The sequence below is a fragment of the Palaemon carinicauda genome, chromosome 27 (genome assembly GCF_036898095.1).
Source record: "Palaemon carinicauda isolate YSFRI2023 chromosome 27, ASM3689809v2, whole genome shotgun sequence".
In the NCBI taxonomy this organism is placed as follows: Eukaryota; Metazoa; Arthropoda; class Malacostraca; order Decapoda; family Palaemonidae; genus Palaemon; species Palaemon carinicauda.
Window position 1 is genome coordinate 46,202,199 of NC_090751.1, and position 17,927 is coordinate 46,220,125.

Genomic DNA, 17,927 nt, shown 5'->3' on the forward strand with positions numbered 1-17,927 from the left:
GCCTAAGTTAAGTGAGTCCAGTACCATACAGTACAAGACTACAGAATATATTTTAGAAAATAAATGTAATGTATATTGAAAAATAAATTTAATGTATATTTGAAAGTCTTTGCAGTTGTCTGAGCACTGGCTTGTAACAGTACTGTATCTAAAATTTCGAGAAAAAAAGCCTCAATTGGTGTAATGGTATTTTATTACAAAGGCCTACCTGTAACGGGCTGCCCATCAACAAGAGCTTCTGGCAGCGTTTTTGTTAAGGGTTGGTCTACATAATTTTCAGTGTTGAAGCCTTGTGAGGGGTAATGGGCTTTCAGAAAGCGGTATTTGTTCCGTAACTGGAATACAAACCACGCTACTTAATAAGGGTATTACTTTCGGCGTAGCTGAAATGACGAGCCATTAAATTTTAACGAGGGTTTACTACCCACATCGCTAGTTAGCAGGGGTAGGGGAGGTTAGCTTGCTACCCCCCCCTCACACACCTGTGCTTGAGCTCACTTTGCTCTCGGCTCAGATGGTAGTCGGACGTGTCCGCTCACATCCTCGCCGTCATTTGGCAGCTATTTAATGCTTTTGTCTTTTTCTTTTTCTAGTACTGTTTGTGAAGTTGGCCTTTGCGATTATGCGCACCTGCCCTGGGTTTCCCGACCGCCCCTGTGGAACATTCATGTCGGCGGTCGAGACAGATCCTCACGCCCTTTGTCCTTCTTGTAGGGGCCAACAGTGTGATAGCAACAACAGGTGTAGGGAGTGGGCTACCTCCCAGTGGGAGAGGGTTTCGCAACGACGGAAGTAGTAGTCCAAACGGGATATTTCTCCTTCGAAGGTTTCTTTGAAAGGAGAAAAACCCAAGGCCTCTTCTTCCGTTGCCCAAACCTCCTCCGAAGCTCCCACTCGGTCGGTCTCTTTCGAGAGACCATTGAGTGGTAGCATAGACCGATGTACTGTTTACCAAACTGGGGCCTCGAGAGTTGACGTTGGTTCCCCCTAGCGAAGAGCTCCACCTCTCCCCTCGGGGGAGGATATGTCACTAACCCCCCTTTTTCAGGTTTGGTCCTCCTTGGGGCTTACGGGTTCGCCCTCCAAGGAGGTTTTGCTTAACTACATCTGATAGGGTGCCGCTGTCAAGCAATCGTCGTCACCGACAGAGATTGATCCTTTGTCTTTTGTCGACGTTGTGATGTCAGAGGTATCCAATGCGGTATCACCCATCACCTTTGCCTCTTCAAACCCTACAGTAGCTGATGGCTTAGTTTCTCCCGTCTCTGTTCAGCCTTCGAGGGAGAAACTAAGTCCAACGTCAGTCTCTCCTGCTAGTGTTTCTTCCCCTCAGGGGAGTTGATTTACAGAGACTCCTCTTCGGAGGACTGCAGCAGGTCAGCTCGCTGACCCTACGGCCCCCAGAGGGCGCATTCATCACAAGGCTCGCCTTCCTCTTCACCAAAGAGGCCTGCCTTCACCTGCGGTGAGGAGGCGACTTCGGTTCAACATCTTCGATTCAGTCCCCCGCAGATGAGCCTCGACAACAATCACTGTTCCTGCATTGGTCCTGGACCTTTCTGCAGATCGTTCGTGATCTCCTTCGGTGGAAGGTCTCCCTTTTAAAGGACATGTCGACCTTCCACCCTGCCGACCTGCCGTATCCCTTCCTGCATAAACCTAACAAGGTTTCATCCGAGCACACTAACGCGCGCCACCCAGATACGCGATATGCGCCAACAAAACCTCACGAACGCGCTCTAGTAGCTCGTCAGGCCTCATCAATAAACCCTAACACAGGGCATCAAGGGCGTATGCGCCAACACGCACATACGTCCCAACAGGAGCACAGCTCCACTACGGGCTATGCAAGCACTCACAGCTGCGCGCCAACTCTCACCTCCTCGCCAGCGCTTTCCCGCGCGCCAGTGTTCACGCCCAGCAGTTAACTCTCCTTCGCACCAATGATCTACTGATCTGGGCGCTACTGGGAAGTCAGCTAAACTGTCTTCTCCCACGCGCCAGCTAATACCATCGCGCCAGCCTTCTCATGATGTCAGGGGAGTAGCTACCTCCCTGGCCTTCAAGAAAAACTTCTCAGTGACGCAGGTTCTGCAAGCTGGTGTGTGGAAGCGTCAAACGACCTTCACAGCCCACTACCTGCAAGACGTGACCCACAGGAGGCTCGACACGTTCTCTATCGGCCCTGTGGTGGCTGCACAGCAGCTGGTTTAAACCTCAGGCTCCTTAATGGACAAGTAGCAGAAGGTTGAGGGCATTGTTACCCGGTTTTAGTCTGCATGAATGAAAAGGTATGCCTGGCCCTTATTCTTTTCTTCATCCTCCCCTCTCTTGGAGAAAGCAACATCCTGGGTTCTCTGCACAGCTGACCTCAAACCACTGCAGGTAAACCATGTTCCCTTGTGTTCTTGGTATTAAGTTAATACTGTTGCGTCCCCATACCCTGCCTGACGAGGTGGTATTGGTAGTGTCCTAGCCTTAAGTTTCGTTCTAAAGAACTTAAGGTCAACTTCCTAGGACGAGTCACACTTTTTTCCTTCACACACAACTTACGTAGGTCGCAGCCCTTGCATAGCAAGGTGCGAGGGAGGTGCAGGGACACTTTATTGTTGAGTGCTGACACACTCGGATAATGAGTCCCCGGGCAAAGCCAAAAGCCAGTATGGCTGGGACTTGTTCCACCCTTCCTAAGGGTTAAGTCGCCCACTTTAAATAGCGTGGTTTGTATTCCAGTTACGGAACAAATGACAAATTCGTAGATAATTTGTATTTTTCCCAACTAACAAACCTTAGCTATTTAATCAAACTTGCCCGCCAGCCCTGTCCCCCATGAAGTCCTACCTCTAAGCAAAAGTGGAGCTACAACACAGGTGTGTGAGGGGGGAGGGTAGCTAACTACCCTCCCTACCCCCCGCTAATTAGCGGTGGGGTAATAATCCCTCGTTAAATTTTTATGGCTCGTCCTTTCAGGTACGCGAAAGTAATTACCCACTTTAAATAGCTAAGGTTTGTATTGTTAGGAAAAATACATTTACATATTTGTCATTTTTTTTATCATAAGTATTTTCATCATGAAACTATAGAAGGGTTATGTTACGATGTAATACCTAATCTATTGTCCATTTATAATTTGCTATATGAAAGTTAGGTGTGGTGTAGTCATTTTTTTTTCTTGCTTATTGTATATGGAGCAAGGGAATAGCTATTAACATTTTCTTAAGTACATTATATCAATATAAATTCTGCTGAGTCTGCGTTAATCTGGAGTGTTTGTCATAGCTTTTTAAAATTTTTGTTAGGTTAAATTGATAAATCCTCATTAAATTTTAGTTAAAGTACCTGAATATTTTATGAGTTTTAACCAGCAGATATGAGAATTCTGTTGGTCTCTTGATTGTGAAATAACTGCCTAAGGGTAGTATTTGTTGCTACGCTTAAATAAGACTTACGTCATTTAGAATAGGCAATGCCTTCATCGTAACTGGAATGGCAGTTGAATTACAGTAGTTGATAGATTCATCACTGATGTGAAAGTGTAAATACGAGGAAAGGTTGAATCGGTCTTCATTCTCTAGGGATCCCCCAAGCCATCCTGTTTTAGTGGGACAGGAGGTACGGGACTATCTTACTGGTCGCTGGATGAAAAAAGCCTTGCGTATTTCTGGACAGGCAGCTATTCACTGATGTCTCGGAGGGGTCCGCCATGGGTGCACACTTTGGCAGTCTAGTTGTCAGGTGTATGGCTAGCAGAAAAGTATCTGCATATCAACATGCTGGAAATGCAAGCAACACATTTATTCTTATAAGTCTTTAAAGAATGTTTTAGGAGGCACATGAGGAATGTTAGTCGCCACCATCTCTTTAATTTACGTCGACAATCAATGGGGTACAGTGTTGCTCCATCTTTGCAAGTTAACAAAACATGCACATCTGGGCAGCATTTCTCGTAGAGCTGTCAGCCGGTTATATATTATTATTATTATTTGCTAAGCTGCAACCCTAGTTGGGAAAAGCAGGATGCTACAAGCCCAGGGGCTCCAACAGGGAAAACAGCCCAGTGAGAAAAGGAAACTAGGAAGTTTTTAATTGTTTTAAGAACAGCAACAATATTAAAATAAATATTTCCTATATAAACTATAACAACTTTAACAAAACAAGGAAGAGGAGAAGCAAGAGAGAACATTGTGCCAGAGTGTACCCTCAAGCAAGAGAACTCTAACCCAAGGCAGTAGAAGTCCATGGTACAGAGGTTATGGCACTACCCAAGATTAGAGAACACTGGTTTGATTTTGGAGTGTCCTTCTCCTATAAGAGCTGCTTACCATAGCTAAAGAGTCCCTTCTACCCTTACCAAGAGGAAAGTAGCCACTGACCGATTATAGTGCTGTAATTAACCCCTTGAGAGAAGAAAAATTGTTTGGTAATCTGTGTTGTCAGGTGTATGAGGACAGAGGAGAATATGTAAAGAATAGACCAGACTAGCAGGTGTATGTGTAGGCAAAGGGGAAAATGAACCGTAACCAGAGAGAAGAATCCAATGTAGTACTGTCTGGCCTGTCAAAGGACCCCATAACACACTAGTGGTAGTATCTAAATGGGTGGCGCCAGGCTATATATCCCAGATTCATTAATAAAATCCTCCTGGGCAAGATACTAGCATATACTCAATCACGGGGGTAGGTTGTAATATCAGAGGTCTTAGATCTTTGCATAGTGGAAAGGCATCTTGCCATTTGGTGTTCACTTGGAATTTGTCGGTCATATATCAGAACGGTTAACCCTGGGTTATGTTCCCCCACTTTCAGGCACTTGGGCATTGTTTGAATATGTATCTCCTGGATGCCTAATCCTTTCTTCCATTCAGCCTGTTTCACGGGCTGATAATCGATGGTGATCTCGATATCTCAGGATGACCTTGCTGGCTCCTAGATAGCCACAAGCAAGGGTATCCCAATTTGTTAGCTTTTAGTCATGATCGAGAAAACTACTCCCATGAACCACAATTCTGTCATCTACACCATATCTTAGAAGCACCACCAATCTGTGTAGTAGTATGCACTTCACGGTTGGAAACTATCCTGCTTATCCTTAGAGTAAAAGTTTTTTTCCTGCAAAGGATTGGATAGGAGATATCTGGGTACTACAGCTGTGTACCAGGAAAAGTGGGTAATTTTGTGATTCATCGTAGAAGTGGTACTTTTTAATTTGTATTGTATATTGCTGAATGGCCTTTAATGCCCCAGTGCTTGGCTTGGACTAAATTTTGTAATCCTAATCCTAGTCTTATGGGAACATCTCTAGTACAGATTGATGACTTTATAGCCTAAGTTCTGCTCAAAGAAGTGCATTATGGTCAGACTTTTGACTGAAGGGCATAGTCCTTTTCATTGGAGTTGTCTGCTTGCAAAAAAGCTTCAAGAAGTCTTACCTCCCCCAGTACCTCAGGCCTTCAGAGTTGGATGTGATCTGTATTCTCAGGTATTAAGCGTGTAGTGCTTGTACGAGTCTTTGAGAAGGTTTCCCTTGTCTGGATTAGTGTGCTGTGATGTTCTTATTCAGCGTCCTCTCCGCCGTATGATGCCAACTGTCTTGGTCTTGGTGCTCCTGCAATTATGTAAACAGCTCAGTGATTTAGTTGCTTTGCTCAACGAGCTTATCCCTCCCACAGACATTTGACAGAGGTCCTAGAGGGTCCAGTTGTGCTATAAGGCAGGCTAAGTTCCTCCAAGTGTTTCAGCCCTCCTTAGGTTACTCTTTGCTTTGGGTTTTCTGATGACAGAGGTGTTGATATTAAGTGCTGTCCTCTGCCATCTTAAGGAGAAAGTTGAGTAACGCTTTAATTCTAGCACTGTCAGTATCCGCTGGGATCATCTGTCTGTGTTCTTTTGAGCTGAAGATGAGTTTCAGACCATCTTTGCCTTAGTACAGTACTTTAGGATGGTGTTCATAGATCCCTGGCTAGGTTGAGTAGGGAGTAGTCTTTCTGGGTGGGCATGACCATTTTAAGAGATTTGTGGCTTTCACGTAAGTGTTGCCTAGCCCTCGCAAAATGCTTAAGTTTATTCTCCAACAACTTGAGACTACTCTTAAGGCAATGTCAGTGAGGAAAAAGCATTTTTTAATGATGAAACCTGGAGAACCAGGTCTTTACTTTTCAAGGAGCTTAACACTGTTCCCTCCCCTTCCCTGCCATTCCCTACCCTCACCGACTAAGCTGTATCACTTGGAAAACATTGAGGTAAATATGTACTGTAATTCATTCCTTCAGTACCTATGTAGATATTGTACCGGTATTCCATGCAAGCACTGATCACTCACAACAGTGCCTATTGAATTGATAGAGAAGGATGTATTTTAAGTGTAAGGAAGGAGACATCATTTAAGGTTAGCATTGTATACATACCCTAAATTCTCTAACATAAGCAACTGTAGTCAACATAGAAATCTGGATTGAAATCAACTTTCAATTAAGCTGTAAAGAGTGTCCTGTTCTCAATGATATTTGTCTGTAATATGGTTTTTAAGTGTGTTTTCTTGTATTCTGTTTGTATAAATGGATTTTAAAATGCTTGAGAATAATCTGCAACATCCTTATTTTATCATTATCATATCAGTAAAAATTGATAGGTTTTTAAGCTTTAAGAATGAACTCTCATGTCTGTATAGTTAGTCACAAAGGTTATGAAAACTGGTAGTTTGTTTCTTTTGGGCCAGGAACTTATTTTGCAGGCAATACTCAGACACTGGTTAATTTTCTTAAGTCAATTCCCTGGTATTATTGCTGTTTGCTTCTCGAGCTTAAATGATTTTGAAATTTTTTATACATTCTGTGGCTTTTAAGAGTTAGCAGATTGTGTGGTCCAATACAAACTGTTTGCTCTGTGCTAAATTGTTTCAACTCCTATCCTAAAGAATCTGATATAGTATGTAGGATTCATTAATTCGCAACCCATTTCAGAAATGTTTTGAAAGCGTCTCACCAGATCCAGAATGAATTACTTTCCTTCTTCCTATTATAATGTATTTGCAAAGTATTGTATGAAAAAAGAGTTCTGTGTATTGGGAACTTAGAAATAAACTTTGGATTGCGATCACCTTAAATTTCTGTAACATAACCTTTAAAATGAGTAGGTTTTTGTTTAATCCTAAATCACTTTTTATTTAATATACTGTAAGTGCACCAATTGTTCAGTTTTCTGTATTTGAGTTTGTAGAAAACTTTAATCTTTATTGTGAATCATTGAAAATACAGTGCTAGCATTTAATTTTTTTTTTCCAGTGACGTACGAATTCATCGCGTTAAAATAATCCAAAGGCTCTATGCAGCTCTGATGATAAAGGATAAATGAAGTGATCGTTCTGATGTCTGAGGTTATCTTTGTATTGTCTTCATACTTAGGACAGGCATTATATGCAGTTACTGTGCCTTTGGGATTAATTCCACCACCTGAGCTGTCTAAGGAGAAATATAGGTAAGGTTAGTATGGTAGATGTATTTCAAAAAGTTTGATTGTGAATGCTAAAGAGTACAGTAGATGTTTTTGTATAGGACTAATTAAAATTAATCTAGTACTATACAGTATAAGACTACAGAATATGTTTTAGAAAATAATTTTAATGTATAATATAAAATAAATTTGTGTATTTGAAATTCTTTGCAGTTGTATGAGAACTGGCTTGTACCAGTACTGTATCTAAAATTTCGAGAAAAAAGCCTCAATTGGTGTAATGGTATTTATTACAAAGGCCTACCTGTAACGGGCTGGCCATCGACAAGAGCTTCTGGCAGCCTTTCTGTTAAGGGTTGATCCACATAATTTTCAGTGTTGAAGCCTTGTGAGGGGTAAGTGTGCTTTCAGAAATCGGTATTTGTTCCGTAACTGGAATACAAACCACGCTACTTAATAAGGGTATTACTTTCGGCGTACCTGAAATGACGAGTCATTAATTTTTGACGAGGGTTTACTACCCACACCGCTAGTTAGCAGAGGTGGGGGAGGGTAGCTTGCTAAACCCCCCCCCCCCCCCTCACACACCTGTGCTTGAGCTCACTTTGCTCTCGGCTCGGATGGTAGTCCGACGTGTTCGCTCTCAGCCTCGCTGTCATTTGGCAGCTATTTAATGCTTTTGTCTTTTTCTTTTTCTAGTACTGTTTGTGAAGTTGGCCTCTGCGATTATGCGCACCTGCCCTGGGTTTCCCGACCGCCCCTGTAGAACGTTCATGTCGGCGGTCGAGACCGATCCTCACGCCCTTTGTCGTACTTGTAAGGGCCAATGGTGTGATAGCAACAACAGGTGTAGGGAGTGGTCTATCTCCCAGTGGGAGAGGTTTTCGCAACGACGGAAGTAGTAGTCCAAACGGGATATTTCTCCTTCGAAGGTTTCTTTGAAAGGAGAAAAACCCAAGGCCTCTTCTTCCGTTGCCCAAACCTCCTCCGAAGCTCCCACTCGGTCGGTCTCTTTCGAGAGACCATTTGAGTGGTAGCGTAGACCGATGTACTATTTACCAAACTGGGGGCTCGAGAGATGACGTTGCTTGCCCTAGCGAAGCAGCTCCACCTCTTCCCTCGGGGGAGGATATGTCACTAACCCCCCTTTTTCAGGTTTGGTCCTCCTTGGGGCTTACGGGTTTGCCCTCCAAGGAGGTTTTGCTTAACTACATCTGATTGGGTGCAGCTGTCAAGCAATCGTCGTCACCGACAGAGATTGATCCTTTGTCTTTTGTCAACGTTGTGGTGTCAGAGGTATCCAATGCGGTATCACCCATCACCTCTGCCTCTTCAAACCCTACAGTAGCTGATGGCTTAGTTTCTCCCGGCTCTGTTCAGCCTACGAGGGAGAAACTAAGTCCGTCCGTCTCTCCTGCTAGTGTTTCTTCCCCTCAGGGGAGTTCACTTACAGAGACTCCTCTTCGGAGGACTGGAGGAGGTCAGCTCGCTGACCCTACGGCCCCCAGAGGGCGCATTCATCACAAGGCTTGCCTTCCTCTTCGCCAAAGAGGCTTGCCTTCACCTGCGGTGAGGCGGCGACTCTTCGGTTCAACATCTTCGATGCAGTCCCCCGCAGAGGAGCCTCGACAACAATCACCAATCACTGTTCCTGCATTGGTCCTGGACCTTTCTGCAGATCGTTCGCGATCTCCTTCGGTGGAAGGTCATCCTTTTAAAGGACACGTCGACCTTCCACCCTGCCGACCTGCCGTCACCCTTCCTGCATAAACCTAGCAAGGTTTCGTCTGAGCACACTAAGGCGCGCCACCCAGATACGCGATATGCGCCAACGAAACCTCACGAACGCGCTCTAGTAGCTCGTCAGGCCCCATCAATAAACCCTAACACAGGGCATCAAGGGCGTATGCGCCAACACGCACATACGTCCCAACAGGAGCAGAGCTCCATTACGCGCTATGCACGCCCTCACGCACTTACACGCCCACGCCCAGCTGCGCGCCAACTCTTACCTACTCGCCAGCGTTCACGCCCAGCAGTTAACTCCTGCACACCAACGATCTACTGATCTGGGCGCTACTGGGAAGTCAGCTAAACTGACTTCTTCCACGCGCCAGCTAATACCATCGCGCCAGCCTTCTCACGATGTCAGGGGAGTAGCTACCTCCCTGGCCTTCAAGAAAAACTTTCTCCATCCTCCCCTCTCTTGGGGAAAGCAGCATCCTGGGTTCTCTGCACAGCTGACCTCAAACCACTGCAGGTAAACCATGTTCCCTTGTGTTCTTAGTATTAAGTTAATACTGTCGCGTCCCCATACCCTGACGAGGTGGTATTGGTAGAGTCCTAGCCTTAAGTTTCCTTCTAAAGAACTTGAGGTCAACTTCCTAGGACAAGTCACACTTTTTTCCTTCACACACAACTTTCGTAGGTCGCAGCCCTTGCATAGCAAGGTGCGAGCGAGGTGCAGGGACACTTTATTGTTTAGTGCTGACACACTCGGATAATGAGTCCCCGGGCAAAGCCAAAAGCCAGTATGGCCGGGACTTGTTCCACCCTTCCTAAGGGTTAAGTCGCCCACTTCAAATAGCGTGGTTTGTATTACAGTTACGGAACAAATGACAAATTCGTAGATAATTTGTATTTTTCCCAACTATACAAACTTTAGATATTTAATCAAACTTGCCCGCCAGCCCTGTCCCCCATGAAGTCCTACCTCTAAGCAAAAGTGGAGCTACAACACAGGTGTGAGAGGGGGGAGGGTAGCTAACTACCCTCCCTAACCCCCCCCTCGCTAACTATCGGTGGGGTAATAATCCCTTGTTAAATTTTTATGGCTCGTCCTTTCAGCTACGCGAAAGTAATTACCCTCTTTAAATAGCGAAGGTTTGTATAGTTAGGAAAAATACAAATTATCTACGAATTTGTCATTTCTTTATCACTAAGTATTTTCATTATGAAACTATAGAAGGGTTATATTACGATGTAATACCTAATCTATTGTCCATTTATAATTTGCCATATGAAAGTTAGGTGTGGTGTATTCATTTTTTTTTCTTGCTTATTGTATATGGAGCAAGGGAATAGCTATTAACATTTTCATAAGTACATTATACCAATATAAATGCTGCAGTGTTTGCGTTAATCTGGAGTGTTTGTCGTAGCTTTTAATTTTTGTTAGGTTAAATTGATAAATCCTCATTGAATTTTATTTAAAGTATCTGAATATTTTATGACAGTTTTAACAAGCAGATATGAGAATTCTGTTGGTCTTGATTGTGCAATAACTGCCTAAGGGTAGTATTTGTTGCTACGCTTATATAAGCCTTTCGTCATTTAAAATAGGCAATGCCTTCATCGTAACTGGAATGGCAGTTGAATTACAGTAATTGATAGATTCATCACGGATGTGAAAGTGTAAATATGAGGAAAGGTTAGATCACTCTTCATTCTCTAGGGATCCCCCAAGCCATCCTGTTTTAGTGGGACAGGAGGTACGGGACTATCTTACTGGTCGCTGGATGAAAAAAGCCTTCCCTATTTCTGGACATGCAGCTATTCACTGATGTCTCGGAGGGGGTCCGCCATGGTGCACACTTTGGCAGTCTAGTTGTCAGGTGTATGGCTAGCAGAAAAATATCTGCATATCAACATGCTGGAAATGCAAGCAAGACATTTATTCTTATAAGTATTCAAAGAATGTTTTAGGAGGCACATGAGGAATGTTAGTGTCGCCACCATCTCGTTAATTTACGTCGACAATATCAATGGGGTACAGTTTTGCTCCATCTTTGCAAATTAACAAAACATACACATCTGGGCAGCATTTCTCGTAGAGCTGTCAGCGGGTTATATCCCATGTAAGTGGTTGCCGAGTTGCTTCTCAGGCCCCATAGCCAGGCTATGTATCCCAGATTCATTAATAAAATCCTCCTGGGAGAGATACTAGCATATACTCAATCACAGGGGTAGGTTGTAGTATCAGAGCCCTTACATCTTTGTATAGTGGAAAGGCATCTTGCCATATGGTGTTCACCTGGAATATGTCGGTCATATACCAGAACGGATAACTTTTGGTCATGTTCCCCCACTTTCAGACACTTAGGCATTGTTTGAAAATGTATCTCCTGGATGCCTAATCCTTTCTTCCATTCAGCCTGTTTCACTGGCTGATAATCGATGGTGATCACGATGTCTCAGGATGACCTTGGTGGCTTCTAGATAGCCACAAGCAAGGATATCCCAATTTGTAACTTTCAGTCATGATTGAGAAAACTACTCCCATGAACCACAATTCAGTCAGCTACATCATAAGAAGTACCACCAATCTGTGTAGTAGTATGCACTTCACGGTTGGGAACTATCCTGCTTATCCTTAGAACAAAATTTTTTTTTTTTTTTCCCTCCCCGAAAAGGATTGGACAGGAGATATCTGGGTACTACAGCTGTGTACCAGGAAAAGTGGGTAATTTTGTGATTCATCGTAGAAGTGGTATTTTTTAATTTGTATTGCATATTGCTGAATGGCCTTTAATGTCCCAGTGCTTGGCTTGAGGACTAAATTTTCTAATCCTAATCCTAGTCGTATGGGAATATCTCTAGTACAGATTGATGACTGTAGCCTAAGTTCTGCTCTAAGAAGTGCATTATGGTCAGACTTTTGACTGAAGGGCATAGTCCTCTTCATTGGAGTTCTCTCTGCTTGCATAAAAGCTTCAAGTAGTCTTACCTCCCCCAGGACCTCAGGCCTTCAGAGTTGGATGTGATCTGTATTCTCGGGTATTAAGCATAAAGTGCTTGTATGAGTGTCTGAGAAGGCTTCCCATATCTGGATTAGTGCTCTGTGATGATCTTATTCAGTGTCTTCTCCACCGCATGATGCCAACTGTCTTGGTCTTGGTGCTCTTACAATTATGTAAACAGCTCAGTGATTTAGTTGCTTTGCTCAACGAGCCTATCCCTCCCACAGACATTTGACAGAGGTCCTAGAGGGTCCAGTTGTGCTACATTGCAGGCTTAGTTCTTCCAAGTGTTTCAGCCCTCCTTAGGTTACTCTTTGCTTTGAGTTTTCTGATGACAGAGGTGTTGATATTAAGTGCTGGCCTCTGCCATCTTAAGGAGAAAGTTGAGTAACGCTTTAATTCTAGCACAGTCGGTATACACTGGGATCATCTGTCTGTGTTCTTTTGAGCCAAAGATGAGTTTCAGACCATCTTTGCCTTAGTACTGTACTTTAGGATGGTGTTCATAGATCCCTGGCTAAGTTGAGTGGGGAGTAGTCTTTCTGGGTGGGCATGACCACTTTTAGAGATTTGTGGCTTTCACGTTAGTGTTGCCTAGCCCTCGCCTTCTCCAACAACTTGAGACTACTCTAAGGCAATGTCATTGAGGAAAACGCATTTCTTAATGATGAAACCTGGAGAACCAGGTCTTTACTTTTCAAGGAGCTTAACACTGTTCCCTCCCCTTCCCTGCCATTCCCTACCCTCACCTAGTAAGCTGTATCACTTGGAAAACCTTGAGGTAAATATGTACTGTAATTCATACCTTCAGTACCTATGTAGATATTACCAGTATTCCACTGAGTACTCACGACAGTAAGAGGAGGATGTAATTATTAAGTGTAAGGAAGGAGACATTATGTAAGGTTAGCATTGTATACATACCCAAAATTCCCTTACAATTCTCTTTGTATAAATGGATATTAAAACGCTTGAAAATAACCTGCAAAATCCTTATTTCACCAGTATCATGTCATGCAGTGATATTGTACAGTAAAAATGAATAGATTTTGAAGCTTTTAGAATGAACTGTCATGTGTGTATACTAAAAGTTTCATAGTTCATGAAAACTGGTAAAGTGTTAGTTTTTTTGGCCTAGAACTGTTTTGCAAACAATGGTCAGATACTGGTTAATTTTCTTAAATCTGTTCCCTGGTGTTATTGCTGTTCGCTTTTTGAGCATCAATGATTTTGAAATTTTTTTTATACAAAATGTGGCTTTTAAGAGTTAGCAGATTGTGTGGTCCAATGCAAACTGTTGCCTCTGTGCTAAATTATTTAAACTCCTATCCTATAGAATCTGTTTTAGAATGTAGGTTTCATTGATGCACAGCTGGTTCTACCTATTTCAGAAATATTTTAAAGTGTCTCATCAGATCCAGAATGAAATACTTTCCTTCTTCCTACTATAATGTATTTGGAAAGTATTGTATGAAAAGACAGTTCTGTGTATTGAGAACTTAGAAATAAACTCTGGATTGCTATTACCTTAAATTTCTGTAACATAACCTTTAAAATGAGTAGGTTTTTGTTTAATCGTAAATCCCTTCTTATTTAATATCCTGTAAGTGCACCAATTGTTTAGTTTTCTGTATTTGAGTTTGTAGAAAACTCTAATCTTTATTGTGAATCATTGAAAATGCAGTGCTGGCATTTAAAGTTTTTTTTTTCCAGTGACGTACGAATTCATCGCATTAAAATAATCCAAAGGCTCTATGCAGCTCTGATGATAAAGGATAAATGAAGTGATCGTTCTGATGTCTGAGGTTAGCTATACGTATTGTTTTCATACTTAAGACAGGCATTATATGCAGTTACTGTCCCTTTGGGATTAATTCCACCACCTGAGCTGTCTAAGGAGAAATATAGGTAAGGTTTGTATGGTAGATGTATTTCAATAAGTTTAAGATTGTGAATGCTAAAGAGTACAGTATATGTTTTTGTATTGGCCTAATTTAAATTAATCTAGTACTATACAGTATAAGACCACAGAATATCTTTTAGAAAATAAATTTAATGTATATTATAAAATAAATTTGTGTATATTTGAAATTCTTTGCAGTTGTATGAGAACTGGCTTGTACCAGTACTGTATCTAAAATTTCGAGGAAAAAGCTTTAATTGGTGTAATGGTATTTTATTACAAAGGCCTACCTGTAACGGGCTGGCCATCGACAAGAGCTTCTGGCAGCCTTTTTGTTAAGGGTTGATCCACATAATTTTCAGTGTTGAATCCTTGTGAGGGGTAAGTGTGCTTTCAGAAAGCGGTATTTGTTCCGTAACCTAAATACAAACCACGCTATTTACATAGGGTTTACTTTCGGCGTAGCTGAAAGGACGAGCCATTGGAATTTAACGAGGGTGTAATACCTCCGCGCTAGTTAGCAGGGGGGTAGGGGAGTGGTAGCTAGCTACCCCTCCCCCCTCACACACCGGTGAACTGCTTCACTTCACGTTTGGGTCGGACAATGAACAGACACGTCTGTTCCGTCCTCGCATGGCAGCCATTAATGCGTTGTCTAACTAATTACTTACTTTTCTTATACTTAATATATAGTGTATGTAAACATTCTTATGTTTATGTATATATTTGAGTATAGAAATACAGTGTTTCCTTTTCAGTGTTTGTGCTGTGTGTGTAGGAAGTCCACTCATTGTACGACTCTTCTCCGTGTGGTCTCAGGCCACTACGGTGACTTTTCATGGGTCGCGATCTCTCCCTTGGTCCTTCGGTCTCCCTTCGGCTGCCGCCGTGGGGAATCATCATCGCTGGACTTTACTTAACTAATATGTTTCTCCGCTGTTCCTCCTTCCCTACGGGGAAATTGGGAGTTTTGTTTGACTACGGTCTCTCTCTCTCTCTCTCCTTGAGTTCGTTCACCCTTTTATTACAACTACGTATTACGGTAGCTTCCTTCCCGTTGCGGGTTGAATTGCTTCCGTTTATTTTGTCTCGATAATTTTTTTTTATTTAAATCTAATTGTTTTTTTTTAACTTTTCAGCCTCTGTGTAGAACGCTTCCTTTCGGGGTTCATTCGTTCTCACTATTAGTAACATTCTTGGTTGAATTACATATTTATAATTTTTATAATTCTGTTTTGTTACAGTTCTCCGCATTACCCCCCCCCCCTTCCCGTGAGTGTCAGTGGGGGAGGAGGGCGCATTCTTGTGTGTAATTCTTATATTATTTTCCCGCAGGGGTTCCTCTTCGGATTCCCCCAGGGGAATTAATGTTAACTAATTGTTTTATTTTCACAGTCAAATATCTAGTATTTTTCAATATTAAACTTAGCCGGTGATTATATAAGCTGCAGCTCTGCTGCCCGACAGAAAAACCTACGGTCAAAATACGCCAGCGATCGCTATGCAGGAGGGGGTGTACATCAACAGCGCCATCTGTCGAGCAGGTACTTAGTACTCCATGTAAACAAAGAACCAATTTTCTCTCTGTCGTGCCACCGGCAAGACCTACTAAATTCGCTGTTGCTTACTGGATTGGTTTTCACAGATTTTGGTGAAGTACACATTTCTAGTTATTAGCTTTCGCTTTGCAGAGGTTATCTTCAATACATCCTTGCATTCTTTTATTGATTTTTGGATTATTTGTTGACGACTTGGATAGATTTTGAATTCCCCTTTGACTAATTCAAGATGGCTGACCCTTCTCAAGTCCCTAAATACAGAAAGTGTAGTGCTAGGGACTGTTCAAGGCGTCTTCCGAAGGCCTCTATCGATCCGCACACCGTTTGTTCCAATTGTCGGGATAAAACCTGTCAATTGGAAGATCGATGTGAGGAATGCGTTGGGCTTTCGGAATTCGATTTTCTCTAATTCCTGAAATATTCACGTAGGCTAGAGAGAGATAGAGTCAGGAGAAGTTCATCTCGCTCCGTTGATATTTCCTCTCCTCATGCCCCACAACCTATTCCTTCCCCTGTAGTGGTTGCTCCTGATCCCCCTTCTAGCACTCAACAACCTTCGATGGCAGATATGATGCGTGCCATCCAGGCTCTGGGTGAGAGAGTCGAGTCATTGGCGAGTGACCGTAACCAACTCATGGCAGACGTCAAGGAGTTGAAGGGTAAGAGTGCAGTGGGTAGTGACAAAGTGAGTGGTAGTGTTGTGGAAAGTGTTAGTGTTGCGCTTGAGGGTGCGTCTGTTCGTGCCTGTCGTCCTCCCAGTCCGGGACCTCTTGCAAGCTCCCAAGCCCAGGGGAGAAGCAATGTCGTACGACCAAAGGGTTCGACAGGCTTTAATCAGCGGACAGACGTTCCCTCCGTGGTTTCGGACGTATCTTACCAAGATCGCCCCACCCACAAGAAGACGAGAGAGCCCATTTATTCCTCGTCTGCGGAAGATGTTTCTCGGAAGAAACAATGGACCAAGGTCTCACGGCCTCTTAAACGCAAGTCGGTCCCTTCCGCGCAAGTCCAACGGCCCAGTTGTAGCCACTGGGTCAGTTCGGACTCGCTGCAGTCTTCCGATGACTGCACACCTCCTAAGAGAGGCAAAGCGGTACCGCAACAGGCAGTAACACCGTCTGTTGCCGCACCTGCTACTGTAGACCCTAAGTGGTCTTTGCTGCAGACCATGCAGACGCAGTTAACGTCATTAATGCAGGACTTTCGTGCGGAGAAGGTTGACGCTGCACCAACCGTTAGCCTACAACCAACTACGGTTGTGCGTCCAGTGGACGCTGAGGCTACCTTCTCCCGCACTCCAGCTGTGAGAGTCCCGCCACCCATGCGCAGTGTACCCTGCCAGCCGCATGTTGACGTTCAGCGACGCACGGAACCCTCCGTTGACGTTCACGAGTTACAACAACAACCTAAGTTGTTTTGTTTTGACGCGGTGCGTCAACCTCCGCAACCCAGTGTGGTTACCACTACTCGCCCACAGCAGACTAGACAGTCAGGAGTAGACGCTTTGCGCTCCCGCGCTGCTATGGTTGTTGCCAGCTCACAGACTGGCCAACAGTTCCATGACGTTGCGTCCAGTGCAGTCACGCATGCACCCGTGCTGCCGGACTCAGCTGACCAGCCAATTCCTACTCCTTTGCCGCTTCCTCCTCAGTATTCAGACGATGGACTCTGATGATGACGACGCTGCACACTTTGACGACCCGCATACGGACATCGACGAACCCAAGACCACGCCTCCCTCCTTGGACTTTAGGAAAGTTCTTGCACTGTTCAAGGAGATGTATCCTGATCAGTTTGTTTCTGCAGCCCCACGCTCTCCTCCATCTGAGTTCGCTTTAGGCACGCAGTCATCCGCGCCTGCCTTTACGAAGCTCGTCCTCGCCCGCTCGTCTAAGAGAGCTTTAAGAGTGTTGGGAGATTGGATGCAGTCCAAAAAGCACCTTGGGAAGACAGCATTCTTGTTTCCCCCTGCGAAACTCGCTTCCAGATCGAGCGTCTGGTATGCCACGGGAGAAGTTCTCGGCTTGGGAGTTCCTGCCTCTGCCCAGGGCGACTTCTCAAGTCTAGTAGACTCTCCCCGCAGGCTAGCCATGAGACGCTCCAAGATTTGTTGGACTCCTTCAGACTTAGACCATCTGATGAAAGGAGTGTTCAGAGCCTTCGAGGTTTTTAACTTTTTGGATTGGTGTTTGGGAGCGTTGAGCAGGAAGACCTCCCCTTCTGACAAGGAAACTTCCATGCTCATTATGTCCTGCATGGACAAGGCCATACGGGACGG

The 17,927-nt window shown here is 43.9% G+C and overlaps 1 long non-coding RNA gene across 3 annotated transcripts in view; it reads left to right on the plus strand.

Annotated features, from left to right (window-relative positions):
- The first annotated feature begins 7,272 nt into the window (after positions 1 to 7,272).
- The window catches only part of LOC137621184 (uncharacterized), a 57,057-nt gene continuing 46,402 nt past the window's right edge, over positions 7,273 to 17,927 (plus strand). For 2 of the 3 annotated variants that reach the window (XR_011040165.1, XR_011040164.1), the window contains exons 1-2: positions 7,321 to 7,472; positions 13,901 to 14,095. This is a non-coding gene — a long non-coding RNA (uncharacterized lncRNA). Of the gene's footprint in view, positions 7,473 to 13,900; positions 14,096 to 17,927 lie in introns of all 3 variants that reach the window. The other variant, XR_011040166.1, reaches the window with a different exon arrangement.